At 37.2% G+C, this 14880-nt stretch overlaps 1 protein-coding gene across 1 annotated transcript in view; it reads right to left on the bottom strand.

Annotated features, from left to right (window-relative positions):
* GPR149 (G protein-coupled receptor 149) overlaps positions 1-14880 on the bottom strand; it is a 79488-nt gene that overhangs the window by 6562 nt on the left and 58046 nt on the right. The gene's annotated exons all lie outside the window — the stretch shown is intronic.

The following is a 14880-nucleotide window of genomic DNA, read 5'->3' as shown; positions in this document are numbered from 1 at the left end:
TTTTCTTGATTTTTGTACTGGGTTGAATAGCGTCCCCTCCAAAATTCATATCCACCCATGACCTGTGAATATGACCTTATTTGGAAATAACATCTTTGCAGATGTACTCAAATTAGGATGGGGCTTCTCTGGTGGCACAGTGGTTGAGAGTCTGCCTGCCGATGCAGGGGACACGGGTTTGAGCCCTGGTCTGGGAAGATCCCACATGCCACGGAGCAGCTAGGCCCGTGAGCCACAATTACTGAGCCTGTGTGTCTGCAGCCTGTGCTCCACAACAAGAGAGGCCGCGATAATGAGAGGCCCGCGCACCGCGATGAAGAGTGGCCCCCACTTGCCGCAACTAGAGAAAGCCCTCGCACAGAAACGAAGACCCAACACAGCCATAAATAAATAAATAAACAAAAAAACAAAAATAAACAAAAAAAATTAGGATGAAGTCATACTGGATTAGAGTGAGCCTTAATCCCAATAACTGGTGTCCTTTTAAGAAGAGAAATTTGGACATAGACTCACATAGGCAAGATGGACATGTGAAGAAGGAGACAGCATTTGGAGTTATGCTGTCATGAACCAAGATAGAATCCTCCTCTAGAGCCTCAGAGGAACATGGCCCTGCTGACACCTTGATTTTGGATTTCTGGCCTCCAGAAATGTGAGTCAATAGATTTCTGTTGTTTAAGCTATCCAACTTGTTACAGCTGCCCTAGGAAACTAATACAATGTTTTATGCAAAAAGGCACAAAAATACATATGCATATACACGTTTTGCAAAGTCGTAGGACTGCCTATTTTCCTGTGGAGACTGGAACTATGTGGCATTCTGTCAAATCCACATAGAATGTAATCTCCTCAAGGGAAGGGAACATTTCCTTGTTGATCTTTATTTTTTCTGCTACTGCTATCTCTAACAGTGGCTGGCACATCACAGCCCCGCAAAAAATATTTGTTGAGTGAATAAATGTGTGCATGAATGAAGGAATCTGCAGCACTGACTTTGTAGGGTTTTTAGATTCCATATCTTAACTTTTTTTTTTTGAAGTATAGTTGATTTACAATGTGTTAATTTCTGCTGTACAGCAAAGTGATTCAGTTATACATATATATACATTCTTTTAAAAATTCTTTTCCATTATGGTTTATCACAGGATATTGAATATAGTTCTCAGTGGTATACAATAGGACCTTATTTATCTTAACTTTCTAAAGCACAAAGCGTAAGATCAATTTTTTAAAATACAGGTTCCCCTTGATATATGAAAGTAGAGTGTTCGGGTGAAAATTTACATAACTTGAAATGGCGTAAAGTGAAGAAGCAATTACCCTAGGACACATCTTGCCAATAGATGCACAAAATTAATTGCGATAAAGCACAGATGCTCATAGGCACAGTTCAAAGCTATGGCGGCTTGATGCCGAGATGCTGAGTATATTTTTCAGAGAAGGAGCTGAGCGCTGCGATTCTCGCAGCTCTGGGTGTGCTCTGCTTCTATAAAGGCTTGTTGCAAAACAAAAACTGAATGTTATTTTCACTTTTTGCCTTTCTTATTTAAGGCAAAAATCCTTTTTGGATTTCTTTCAGTTAGCGAAAACTGGTACTAATGTAGGTCTTTCGTAAAAGCGAAGTGGAATAAAAGTGAATTTTCGAAAAGCGGGGAACACCTGTATTGTTTAAAATTTATCTATTTTTATTTTAACAGCCCTATATAATACCTGATGATAGTTACAAGTGCATCAGAAGGTCATATTGGAACATATTCTTTTTTGAAAATAAAATAGGATACCGAGGGACTGAATTGTATGTGAAAGTTTATTGCATGATAAAAAATGGTAGATTCAGAGAACATAAAACTACTCATTTTGTAGTCTCTGCTTTCTTTCCATTTAAAAGCCTATGAATTAGCATATGCTGTCAGGAATAGTGCCAATCCATTATTGCTGTATTCCTGAGTGTAGGTGGCTGGGAGCTTTCTTATTTGAAAATGAAAAGCTGTTTTCAAAACCTCAGAAATGCTTCAGAAGGAGAGATCATGCCATGTAAACACATTAGCACAAATAATCTGCTGTGATAATTGATTCAGACTAACTGACCTTGAGCATAATGAACTTTTTATTTCTTCACTATAAGCCTCTAAGTGAAATCAGGGTGAAATTATAATATAAAAGAGTTGCTCCAAAATATCTCTCCTAACAGGTGAAGTTTCTGTTGATTATCTGAATCATTCAATTTATGAAAGATGTATTACAGCATGTAGGATCATAGGACTCACCAGAGACCATTTTATAAAGGGAGAACTGACAGCCAGAGAGATGAAACTACCTGCCCAGTGTCACACAGGTAATAGTAGTAGGACTGGCACCAGGACTCAGGTGTCTTAACTCCCAGTTAAAGGCTCTTCCCACTGCACCATGTTGTTACTTTGAAAGAAATCTGCTTTAGCCAGGGATGGTGGATCATGGGTTTTCTGCCTAGGAAGCCAGAATTCTATCACTAACTCATGAATAATCCAAGTGACTGACAATTTTAATCTAAATTAAAATCATATAGATGATCTTTAGGTGATTTAGGTGACTTTCAGGCATCAAAAAGTACAGACATTGAGGAATTAAGTCAAGCAGACCATCTAAGAGAGCTTGCAGGAGAAGAGATAGGGACACAAAAAAATAGCAGGGAGAGTGAGAACTTTGTAAGAAAAACAATAAACTAGACTTTTAATAATTTACTTCTGGAATTTTATTTAAAACTGTGTGATTACTATATTTTCATATATTCAAGTCCGCAAATATTCCTTGTGTCATCCTGTTGCCTTCATTTAAATCTTTAGTAAACCAAAAAGAAGAACACACATGAAGTGCTTAGAGAAAAGAGTAAGAGTGAGAAAATAAGGGCCTCTATAAAGGTCCTATTATGTGGCATGGAAAATGTTAGGTATTTTAACACATTTCCCATTTAATTCTTACAGACCTTCGAGCTATAAATTAAGATTTGCCTTGTTAGAGATGAAAAGTCTCACAACTGAGTGACAGATTTAGGATTGATATTCATCATAACAAATATTTACTGATCTGCTGAACACAGCCCATATATCAGACTTCTTACTAAAGCACTTTATATACATTTTCTTATTTAATTTTCACATCAACCTTATTAAATAGAGACACTCGTCACCCCAATTTTATAGAGGACATAATTGAGTCATAGAGAGGTAACTCCAGTTAGTAAATGGCATAGTCAAATCCAAATCCAGGATTATCTGTCTCAAGCCCTCTGTTTTTAGCCGTTTTGCTACTTCAAGGCATAGTGTTAGGGAATAAAACATGAATAACACCTCACTCTCCTAATCCAGCTGGAACTTGCGATGTCATGTGGGAACAAGGGAGAAGGGGGATTTATTCACTTTAGGAAGTGAAGGGAGTATTTAGAGAAGATCTTTAAAAAAAGGGTTTCTACACTTGACTGTAAAAATCCATAAAACTTCATAAACAAACATTTTGTAAATAGAATCTATGCTACAGTAAAAGAATTAACACAATTATAAGAAAAACAAAAAAAGGGGAATTCCCTGGTGGTCAAGTGGTTAGGACTCGGTGCTTTCACTGCTGTGGGCCCAGGCTCAATCCCTCGTTGGGGAACTAAGATCCTGCAAGCCACTCGGTGCAGCCAAACAAACAAACAAAACAAAACAAAACAAAAAAACCCACCACAATTATTTACATGCAATACTGACATATTTGGCACTTACTGAAAATACATGTACAAAACACTTGGCTGAAAAAGAAATTTAAAATTAGAAAACTCAGAGCATTACTATCATGCACTTTGCGAATACCTCACAAGCACTTATGGCACAGTAAGTGAAGAGCACCAGGCTCCCTGGTAATATTTACGTAACTTTAATGTGCTTCCACAAGATTGTTGTAAAACCACCTGAACGTTGTCAAGAATAAAGTCAAATGCCGTATTCCAAACTGAAAAAAAAGAAAAAAGAAAAAAAGAAAATGGTTTCTAAATAGGGTCCTAAAAGATAACTTCAGCTGGCAGAAAAGTAGGAAAAATGTAATCCAGGATGAGGGAACAGTAAGAACAAAAGCAATTGGAATTTTGGGGAAATGACACAGTAGAGGGAAATGAGACTGAAAACAGAGTTTGGGCCCAGGGCCAAGAGCCCTGTCCACCAGGATAACAAGTTCTGATTGTATCCCATAGGCAAGCAGGAACCACCTATTTTTGTTTATCGAAAGGAAGGAAATTAAGATATATGGAAGGTCTACTATGTACAGGCGCTTCATCTTGGCACTCTACATGTGAAATCTAATTTAATATAATACTCCATAAGGAAGGTAAAATTATTTTCATTTTATAGATAAATAAATTGAGGTGTGAAGAGGTTAATTAACTTGCTTAGGTTACATAGGAAGTTAAGTTTTGAATTGTGATATATACTCATCTCAGATTCCATATGCTTTCTGCTATGCCTCTTCTGGTCTAACATGATAATTGGGTAGCCTGTGAAATACAGATTGGGGAAGAAGAGTGTGGTGGTAGGGAGACCAATTAGGCAGTTTTTAAAATCATTGTGTACAAAAGAAAAGGGAATCTGAACTTCAGTACTGGTAGTAGAAACACATATGTGGGGTGGACTATAGGGGAATTGCATTAGCAAAACTCTTGAGATTGTGGAGGGTCCTGGTGAAATACAGCTATGGAGTCAGGTATACCTGTCTTTGAACTCGGTCGAGTCACTGTCTTTGTAATCCTTACCTCTCTAAGCCTCAGTTGTCTCATTTGCAAAATATGAAGAATAAATGAGTTAATGAATGTAAAATGATTAGCTGAGTGCCTCACACAAAGTAAGTGCCCATAACTATTAGCTATTTTTGGGAGGTGAGTAAGAGACAGGAAACCACGATGTTTTTGAGATTCTATTGCTAGTGTCTATTACTAGTAGTTGAGATAAGGAGCTTAGGAGGATGTTGATAATTTAATGCTACTTTAACAATTTTCATCTCCTAGTCATTTTATAATGATTTAAAAATTTTGCCCTGATACTAAAACTAAACAGAGATAATCCAAAAAAGAAAACTACAGAGAGCTATAACTCATTAATATAAATGAAAACATTCTTAACAAATATTAGCAAGTGGCATTAAGCAGTCAATAAAAAGAATTAAACTTCATGACTAAGTGGGGTTTATTCCAAATGCAAGGCTAGTTTCAATATTCAGGAATAATATGACCCACCATATTAATAGGCTAAAGAAGAAAAATCACATGATTATATGAATTGATGCAGAAAAACTATTTGACAAAATTCAACATCCATTCATGATAAAAGAAAAGTAACATCAAGAGTAAGTTCCTTTCCTTGATAAAGAGCATCTATAAAAACCCTATAGCTGAGATTAGGACAAGATGGCGGAGTAGAAGGACGTGCTCTCACTCCCTCTGGCGAGAAAACCAGAATCACAACTAGCTGCTGGACAATCATCGACAGGAGGACGCTGGAACTCACCAAAAAAGCTACCCCACATCCAAAGACAAGGGAGAAGCCACAATGAGACGGTAGGAGGGGCGCAATCAGAGTAAAATCAAATCCCATAACTGGTGGGTGGGTGACTCACAGACTGGCGAACACTTATACCACAGAAGTTCACCCACTGGAGTGAAGGTTCTGAGCCCCACGTCAGGCTTCCCAACCTGGGGGTCCGGCAACAGGAGGAGGAATTCATAGAGAATCAGACTTTGAAGTCTAGTGGGAATTGATTGCTGGACTTCGACAGGACTGGGGGAAACAGAGACCCCACTCTTGGAGGGCGCACACAAAATAGTATGTGCATCGGGACCCAGGGGAAGGAGCAGTGACCCCAGGGGAGACTGAACCAGACCTACCTGCTGGTGTTGGAGGGTCTCCTGCAGAGGCGGGGGGTGGCTCTGTTTCACCGTGGGGATAAGGACACTGGCGGGTGGAAGTTCTGGGAAGTACTCCTTGGCGTGAGCCCTCCCAGAGTCTGTCATTAGCCCCACCAAAGAGCCCAGGTAGGCTCCAGTGTTGGGTTGCCTCAAGCAAAACAACCAACAGGGAGTGAACCCAGCCCCACCCATCAGCAGGCAAGTGGATTAAAGTTTTACTGAGCTCTGACCACCACAGCAACAGTCAGCTCTACCCACCACCAGAGCCTCCCATCAAGCCTCTTAGATAGCCTCAACCACCAGAGGGCAGACAGCATAAGCAAGAAAAACTATAATCCTGCAGCCTGTGGAACAAAAACCACATTCACAGAAAGACAGACAAGATGAAAAGGCAGAGGGCTATATACCAGATGAAGGAACAAGATAAAACCCCAGAAAAACAACTAAATGAAGTGGAGATAGGCAACCTTCCAGAAAAAGAATTCAGAATAATGATAGTGAAGATGATCCAGGACCTCGGAATAAGAATGGAGGCAAAGATCGAGAAGATGCAAGAAATGTTTAACAAAGACCTAGAAGAATTAAAGAACAAACAAACAGAGATGACCAATACAATAACTGAAATGAAAACTACACTAGAAGGAATCAATAGTAGAATAACTGAGGCAGAAGAACGGATAAGTGACCTGGAAGACAGAATGGTGGAATTCACTGCCACGGAACAGAATAAAGAAAAAAGAATGAAAAGAAATGAAGACAGCCTAAGAGACCTCTGGGACAACATTAAACGCAACAACATTCGCATTATAGGGGTCCCAGAAGGAGAAGAGAGAGAGAAAGGACCAGAGAAAATATTTGAAGAGATTATAGTCGAAAACTTCCCTAACATGGGAAAGGAAATAGCCACCCAAGTCCAGGAAGCGCAGCGAGTCCCATACAGGATAAACCCAAGGAGAAACACACTGAGACACATAGTAATCAAACTGGCAAAAATTAAAGACAAAGAAAAATTGTTGAAAGCAGCAAGGGAAAAACGACAAATAACATACAAGGGAACTCCCATAAGGTTAACAGCTGATTTCTCAGCAGAAACTCTACAAGCCAGAAGGGAGTGGCATGATATACTTAAAGTGATGAAAGGGAAGAACCTACAACCAAGATTACTCTACCCGGCAAGGATCTCATTCAGATTTGATGGAGAAATCAAAAGCTTTACAGACAAGCAAAAGCTAAGAGAATTCAGCACCACCAAACCAGCTCTACAACAAATGCTAAAGGAGCTTCTCTAAGTGGGAAACACAAGAGAAGAAAAGGACCTACAAAAACAAACCCAAAACAATTAAGAAAATGGTCATAGGAACATACATATAGACAATTACCTTAAACGTGAATGGATTAAATGCTCCAACCAAAAGACACAGGCTTGCTGAATGGATACAAAAACAAGACCCATATATATGCTGTCTACAAGAGACCCACTTCAGACCTAGGGACACATACAAACTGAAAGTGAGGGGATGGAAAAAGATATTCCATGCAAATGGAAATCACAAGAAAGCTGGAGTAGCTATACTCATATCAGATAAAATAGACTTTAAAATAAAGAAGGTTACAAGAGACAAGGAAGGACACTACATAATGATCAAGGGATCAATCCAAGAGGAAGATATAACAATTATAAATATATTTGCACCCAACATAGGAGCACCTCAACACATAAGGCAACTGCTAACAGCTATAAAAGAGGAAATCGACAGTAACACAATAATAGTGGGGGACTTTAACACCTCACTTACACCAATGGACAGATCATCCAAAATGAAAATAAATAAGGAAACAGAAGCTGTAAATGACACAATAGACCAGATAGATTTAATTGATATTTATAGGACATTCCATTCAAAAACAGCAGATTACACTTTCTTCTCAAGTGCTCACGGAACATTCTCCAGGATAGATCACATCTTGGGTCACAAATCAAGCCTCAGTAAATTTAAGAAAATTGAAATCATATCAAGCATCTTTTCTGACCACAACGCTATGAGATTAAAAATGAATTACTGGGAAAAAAACGTAAAAAACACAAACACATGGAGGCTAAACAATACATTACTAAATAACCAAGAGATCCCTGAAGAAATCAAAGAGGAAATCAGAAAATACCTAGAGACAAATGACAATGAAAACACGATGATACAAAACCTATGGGATGCAGCAAAAGCAGTTTTAAGAGGGAAGTTTATAGCTATACAAGCCTACCTAAAGAAACAAGAAAAATCTCAAGTAAACAATCTAACCTTACACCTAAAGGAACTAGAGAAAGAAGAACAAACAAAACCCAAAGTTAGCAGAAGGAAAGAAATCATAAAGATCAGAGCGGAAATAAATGAAATAGAAACAAAGAAAACAATAGCAAAGATCAATAAAACTAAAAGCTGGTTCTTTGAGAAGATAAACAAAATTGATAAGCCATTAGCCAGACTCATCAAGAAAAAGAGGGAGAGGACTCAAATCAATAAAATTAGAAATGTAAAAGGAGAAGTTACAACAGACACTGCAGAAATACAAAGCATCCTAAGAGACTACTACAAGCAACTCTATGCCAATAAAATGGACAACCTGGAAGAAATGGACAAATTCTTAGAAAGCTATAACCTTCCAAGACTGAACCAGGAAGAAACAGAAAATATGAACAGACCATTCACAAGTAATGAAATTGAAACTGTGATTTAAAATTTTCCAACAAACAGAAGTCCAGGTCCAGATGGCTTCACAGGTGAATTCTATCAAACATTTAGAGAAGAGCTAACACCCATCCTTCTCAAACTCTTCCAAAAAATTGCAGAGGAAGGAACACTCCCAAACTCATTCTATGAGGCCACCATCACCCTGATACCAAAACTAGACAACGATACTACAAAAAAAGAAAATTACAGACCAATATCACTGATGAATATAGATGCAAAAATCCTCAACAAAATACTAGCAAACAGAATCCAACAACACATTAAAAGGATCATACACCACAATCAAGTGGGTTTTATCCCAGGAATGCAAGGATTCTTCAATATATGCAAATCAATCAATGTGATACACCATATTAACAAATTGAAGAATAAAAACCATATGATCATCTCAATAGATGCAGAAAAAGCTTTTGACAGAATTCAACACCCATTTATGATAAAAACTCTCCAGAAAGTGGGCATAGAGGGAACCTACCTCAACATAATAAAGGCCATATATGACAAACCCACAGCAAACATCATTCTCAATGGTGAAAAACTGGAAGCATTTCCTCTAAGATCAGGAATGAGACAAGGATGTCCACTCTCACCACTATTATTCAACATAGTTTTGGAAGTCCTAGCCATGGCAATCAGAGAAGAAAAAGAAATAAAAGGAATACAAATTGGAAAAGAAGAAGTAAAACTGTCACTGTTTGCAGATGACATGATATTATACATAGGGAATCCTAATTATGTCACCAGAAAACTACTAGAGCTAATCAATGAATTTGGTAAAGTTGCAGGATACAAAATTAATGCACAGAAATCTCTTGCATTCCTATACACTAATGATGAAAAATCTGAAAGAGAAATTATGGAAACACTGCCATTTACCATTGCAACAAAAAGAATAAAATACCTAGGAATAAACCTACCTAGGGAGACAAAAGACCTGTATGCAGAAAACTATAAGACACTGATGAAAGAAATTAAAGATGATACCAACAGGTGGAGAGATATACCATGTTCTTGGATTGGAAGAATCAATATTGTGAAAATGACTATACTACCCAAAGCAATCTACAGATTCAATGCAATCCCTATCAAATTACCAATGGCATTTTTTACGGAACTAGAACAAATCATCTTAAAATTTGTATGGAGACACAAAAGACCCCGAATAGCCAAAGCAGTCTTGAGGGAAAAAAACGGAGCTGGAGGAATCAGACTCCCTGACTTCAGACTATATTACAAAGCTACAGTAATCAAGACAATATGGTACTGGCACAAAAACAGAAACATAGATCAATGGAACAAGATAGAAAGCCCAGAGATAAACCCACGCACCTATGGTCAACTAATCTATGACAAAGGAGGCAAGGATATACAATGGAGAAAAGACAGTCTCTTCAATAAGTGGTGCTGGGAAAACTGGACAGCTACATGTAAAAGAATGAAATTAGAACACTCCCTAACACCATACACAAAAATGAACTCAAAATGGACTCGAGACCTAAATGTAAGACCAGACACTATAAAACTCTTAGAGGAAAACATAGGAAGAACACTCTTTGACATAAATCACAGCAAGATCTTTTTTGATCCACCTCCTAGAGTAATGGAAATAAAAACAAAAATAAACAAATGGGACCTAATGAAACTTCAAAGCTTTTGCACAGCAAAGGAAACCATAAACAAGACGAAAAGACAACCCTCAGAATGGGAGAAAATATTTGCAAACGAATCAACGGACAAAGGATTAATCTCCAAAATATATAAACAGCTCATTCAGCTCAATATTAAAGAAACAAACAACCCAATCCAAAAATGGGCAGAAGACCTAAATAGACATTTCTCCAAAGGAGACATACAGATGGCCAAGAAGCACATGAAAAGATGCTCAACATCACTAATTATTAGAGAAATGCAAATCAAAACTACAATGAGGTATCACCTCACACCAGTTAGAATGGGCATCATCAGAAATTCTACAAACAACAAATGCTGGAGAGGGTGTGGAGAAAAGGGAACCCTCTTGCACTGTTGGTGGGAATGTAAACTGATACAGTCACTATGGAGAACAATATGGAGGTTCCTTAAAAAACTAAAAATAGAATTACCATATGACCCAGCAATCCCACTACTGGGCATATACCCAGAGAAAACCGTAATTCAAAAAGACGCATGCACCCCAATGTTCATTGCAGCACTATTTACAATAGCCAGGTCATGGAAGCAACCTAAATGCCCATCGACAGACGAATGGATAAAGAAGATGTGGTACATATATACAATGGAATATTACTCAGCCATAAAAAGGAACGAAATTGAGTCATTTGTTGAGACGTGGAGGGATCTAGAGACTGTCATACAGAGTGAAGTAAGTCAGAAAGAGAAAAACAAATATCGTATATTAACGCATGTATGTGGAACCTAGAAAAATGGTACAGATGAGCCGGTTTGCAGGGCAGAAGTTGAGACACAGGTGTAGAGAACAGACATATGGACACCAAGGGGGGAAAACTGCGGTGGGGTGGGGATGGTGGTGTGCTGAATTGGGCGATTGGGATTGACATGTATACACTGATGTGTATAAAATTGATGACTAATAAAACCTGCAGTATAAAAAAACAAACAAACAAAACAACTAATACTAAAAAAAAAAAAAACTGAAAAAAGAAAAAAAAAAACCCTATAGCTAACGTTACACTTAATGGTAAGAGACTTCTTTCTCTTAAGAGCAGGGATAAGGCAAGGATGTCAGTTCTTACCACTTCTGCTCAACATAGTGCTGGAAGTTCCAGCCAGTGCAATAAGTCAAGAAAAGGAAGAACTAAAACTGTCAGTACTTAGATTACATTGGTTTAAGCAGAAAACCCCAAGGAATCTACAGAAACTGCTAGAACTAATAAATGAGCTAATCAAGGTTGCCTGCAAGTTAAACATACAAAGTCATTTGTATTTCTATATACTAGCAAATGAATGTATGGACGTGAAAATTGGAAATTACAGTAGTATTTACAATTGCTCAAAAAAGTGAAATACATGTTAGTCTAACAAAACCTATGTAGAACTTACATGCTGGAAACTACATGACTCATGAAAGAAAACAAAGAAGTTCTAAATAAATGGAGAGACATAACATGTACATGGACTGAAAGACTCATTATAGTAAAAATGTCAGTTTTCCCCAAATAGATATATAGATTTAATGCACTTCCCAATAAAATTCCATCAAGATTTTTTTGCAGATACAGACATGTTTATTCTAAAATTAATATGAAAAGACAAATGAACAGAATTGTGAAGTTATTTTGAAAAAACAGAATATAGTGGGAGTAATCAATCTACCTAACTTCAATATAGCTACAAAAATCAAGACTGTGTTATTGGTGGAGGGATATACACATAGGTCAGTGGAATAGAATAGAGAACCCGGAAGTAGTAGACCCACACAAATACGCCCAGCTGCTTTTTGATAAAGGTGCAAAACCAATTCAATAGGCTTTTCAGCAAATGATGCAGGAGCAATTGACATCCATAGGCAAAAAAATCAACCTAGAACTAAGTTTCATACTTTATTCAAAAATTGACTCAAAATGGATCACAGACTTAAATGTAAGATGTAAAACTATAAAAATTTTAGTAAAAACATAGGTGAAAATCTTTGAGACCTAAGGCTAGGCAAAGAGTTCTTAGACTTGGTACCAAAAGCATGATTCATAATAGGAAAATTAATAAATTAGACTTCATCAAAATTAAAAACTTTTGCTCTGTGCAAATGCAGATTCCGATTCAGTAGGTCTGTGGTGGTCTGAGATTCTGCACTTAATAAAATTTCTCAGATGATGCTGAGGCTGCTGGCCCATGGACCACACATTAAGTAGCAAAGGACATACAATCGGTAAAGCTCCTTACAGTTCTAAAATCACATGATTTCACAGGTGAATAGATTTTGTTATTTTATAGTGTTTGCAGTTTAGAAAAGTAGAGAGAATTCAATTTCAGTTGACAGAATAATAGAAAGCCCCTCCAAAGCTAATTTATAGCTGAATAGGATGAGAAACAAACTCATATCTTTTCACATGCCTTTAATATATTCTAATATTTTATTCAAATGACACATATTTCAAATGATGAACCATCCTGATGAAAAATGATCAAGTTTCAGCATGACTCTTCATTTTACATTGATCTTACGACCAAAACATAAGCTTCTGAAATGAATATATCATTGAATTTAAATTGCTCTAGTTTTTATTTATGGAAATTGGTATTCTCATATTTTCAATTCATACTTTTGGGCTTTATCTGAGCCTATGAGCACAATCATCACAGGCTATAAGAAATCCTGTGGGAATTTTTTTTTTTTTTTTTTTTTTATTTTTGGCTGCGTTGGGTCTTCGTTGCGCGGGCTTTTTCTAGTTGCAGTGAGCGGGGGTTACTCTTCGTTGCGGTGCGCTGGCTTCTCATTGCAGTGGCTTCTCTTGTTGCGGAGCACAGGCTCTAGGCACGTGGGCTTCAGTAGTTGTGGCATGCAGGCTCAGCAGTTGTGGCTCATGGGCTTAGTTGCTCCGGGGCATGTGGCATATTCCCGGACCAGGGCTTGAACCCGTGTTCCCTACATTGGCAGGCGGATTCTTAACTACCGCACCACCAGGAAGTCCCCTGTGGGAATTTTGAATTTAAGTGTGTAAAATTGTAGCTCTTGGGATTACCGGATAGGTTTTCCTAAACTAAATCTCTTATAACTCTAACAATGACATTTCAGTTTAGATCTGATATGTATCCAAATTTATTTCCATGTGAAATAAATAGAAATAAAGAAGAAATAAATTTCTTCTTTATTTCCAGAAGAAACCAATTCTTTCTGTTTTTCTAACAAAATAGAGAATAAACTGTAACTTGAAAGAAAGCATGCATTGATTCTATTTGGAATATACAATTTTATCAGGAATAAATGAATCCTAAGAAATGAAATAGTTTTTCTCCTCTAAATGATAAACACCCATTCAATTGGGTGTTGTATCAGTTAGGGATACACTACTAAAAATTGTTGCACAAATATTTTTTCTCATACTTCATGAACCTGAATTAGCTCGGGAATGAATGTATATTTTCATTTGTAAGACAGTTTCAAAGGATAAATACAATGTTTTTGGTAAGATCACTATACTTCAGAAAAGGTGTTAAAATTCATGTGGATGGTATTTATAAAAGTACAGAAGACAAAATGTTTTTATTAGACAGCATAATATAAGAAAAAGATAAAATCAAAAAAACACATATCTATGGAGATAGTAGTTTAGGGGTATCCTGGGACAGGGGATGGTGATGGATTAAGAGTAAATGGGCAGGGACTTCCCTGGTGGCCCAGTGGTTAAGACTCCACGCTCCCAATGCAGGGGGCCAGGGTTCGATCCCTGGTTGGGGAACTGGATCCTGCATGCCACAACTAAAAGATCCCACACACGGCAACAAAGATCCCGCCTGCCACAACTAAGACCTGGCACAGCCAAATAAATGAAAGTTTTAAAATAATTTAAAAAAAGAGTAAATGGGCACATGGGATCTAATTGGTGTGATGAAAATGTTCTAAAACAGATTTACTAGAAATCATTGAATTGTACAGTTGAAATGAGAGAATTATATAATATGTAAAATATTCCTCAATAAAGTTTTTTTTAAAAGAACATTTGACTGATATTCAGGAGACCCTGAAATACAGCACTTGTTCTGCCACTAAATAAATAGCCGTATGACTCTAGACAAGTAGTGTATTCACTCTAGACATTTATTTCATTATCTATATAAAGAGGGGGTCAGGCAGATGACCCGCAAAGTATCTCTCATTTCTTCCATTTCAATATTCTTTGACTCTATTTTGGCAAAGTTAGCCTCAAAGAAAGTGCTTTGTTCCTTGAAAAATATCTAAGCAGGGATGCTCTTCTGAAAGAAATTGAAATATAAAAATTTCCTTTAAAAACTTGCTCCCAAAATTATGGATCCAAGCCCCTTCAAAGACCCCTCCCCTTTTTTACCAATAGGACATTGTTGCTGATGGAACATTTTTTATGCTTTCAAAATATGTTAAACCTAAGCCACCATGCATTCTGTACAATGAAAATGTCTGTGGTGGGAAAATAAAATAGCAAGAAAGAAAGTGAAGAAGATTATAAACCATTGTTTAGAAAGAAACCTGTAAGGAGAGTTTCATGACGCTTATATAGTTCTAATTTAAAT

The sequence above is a fragment of the Eubalaena glacialis genome, chromosome 6, assembly GCF_028564815.1.
Source record: "Eubalaena glacialis isolate mEubGla1 chromosome 6, mEubGla1.1.hap2.+ XY, whole genome shotgun sequence".
NCBI classification, from domain to species: domain Eukaryota; kingdom Metazoa; phylum Chordata; class Mammalia; order Artiodactyla; family Balaenidae; genus Eubalaena; species Eubalaena glacialis.
The sequence above is the reverse complement of the archived record's forward strand: the minus strand, read 5'-3'. Positions and strand labels throughout refer to the sequence as shown.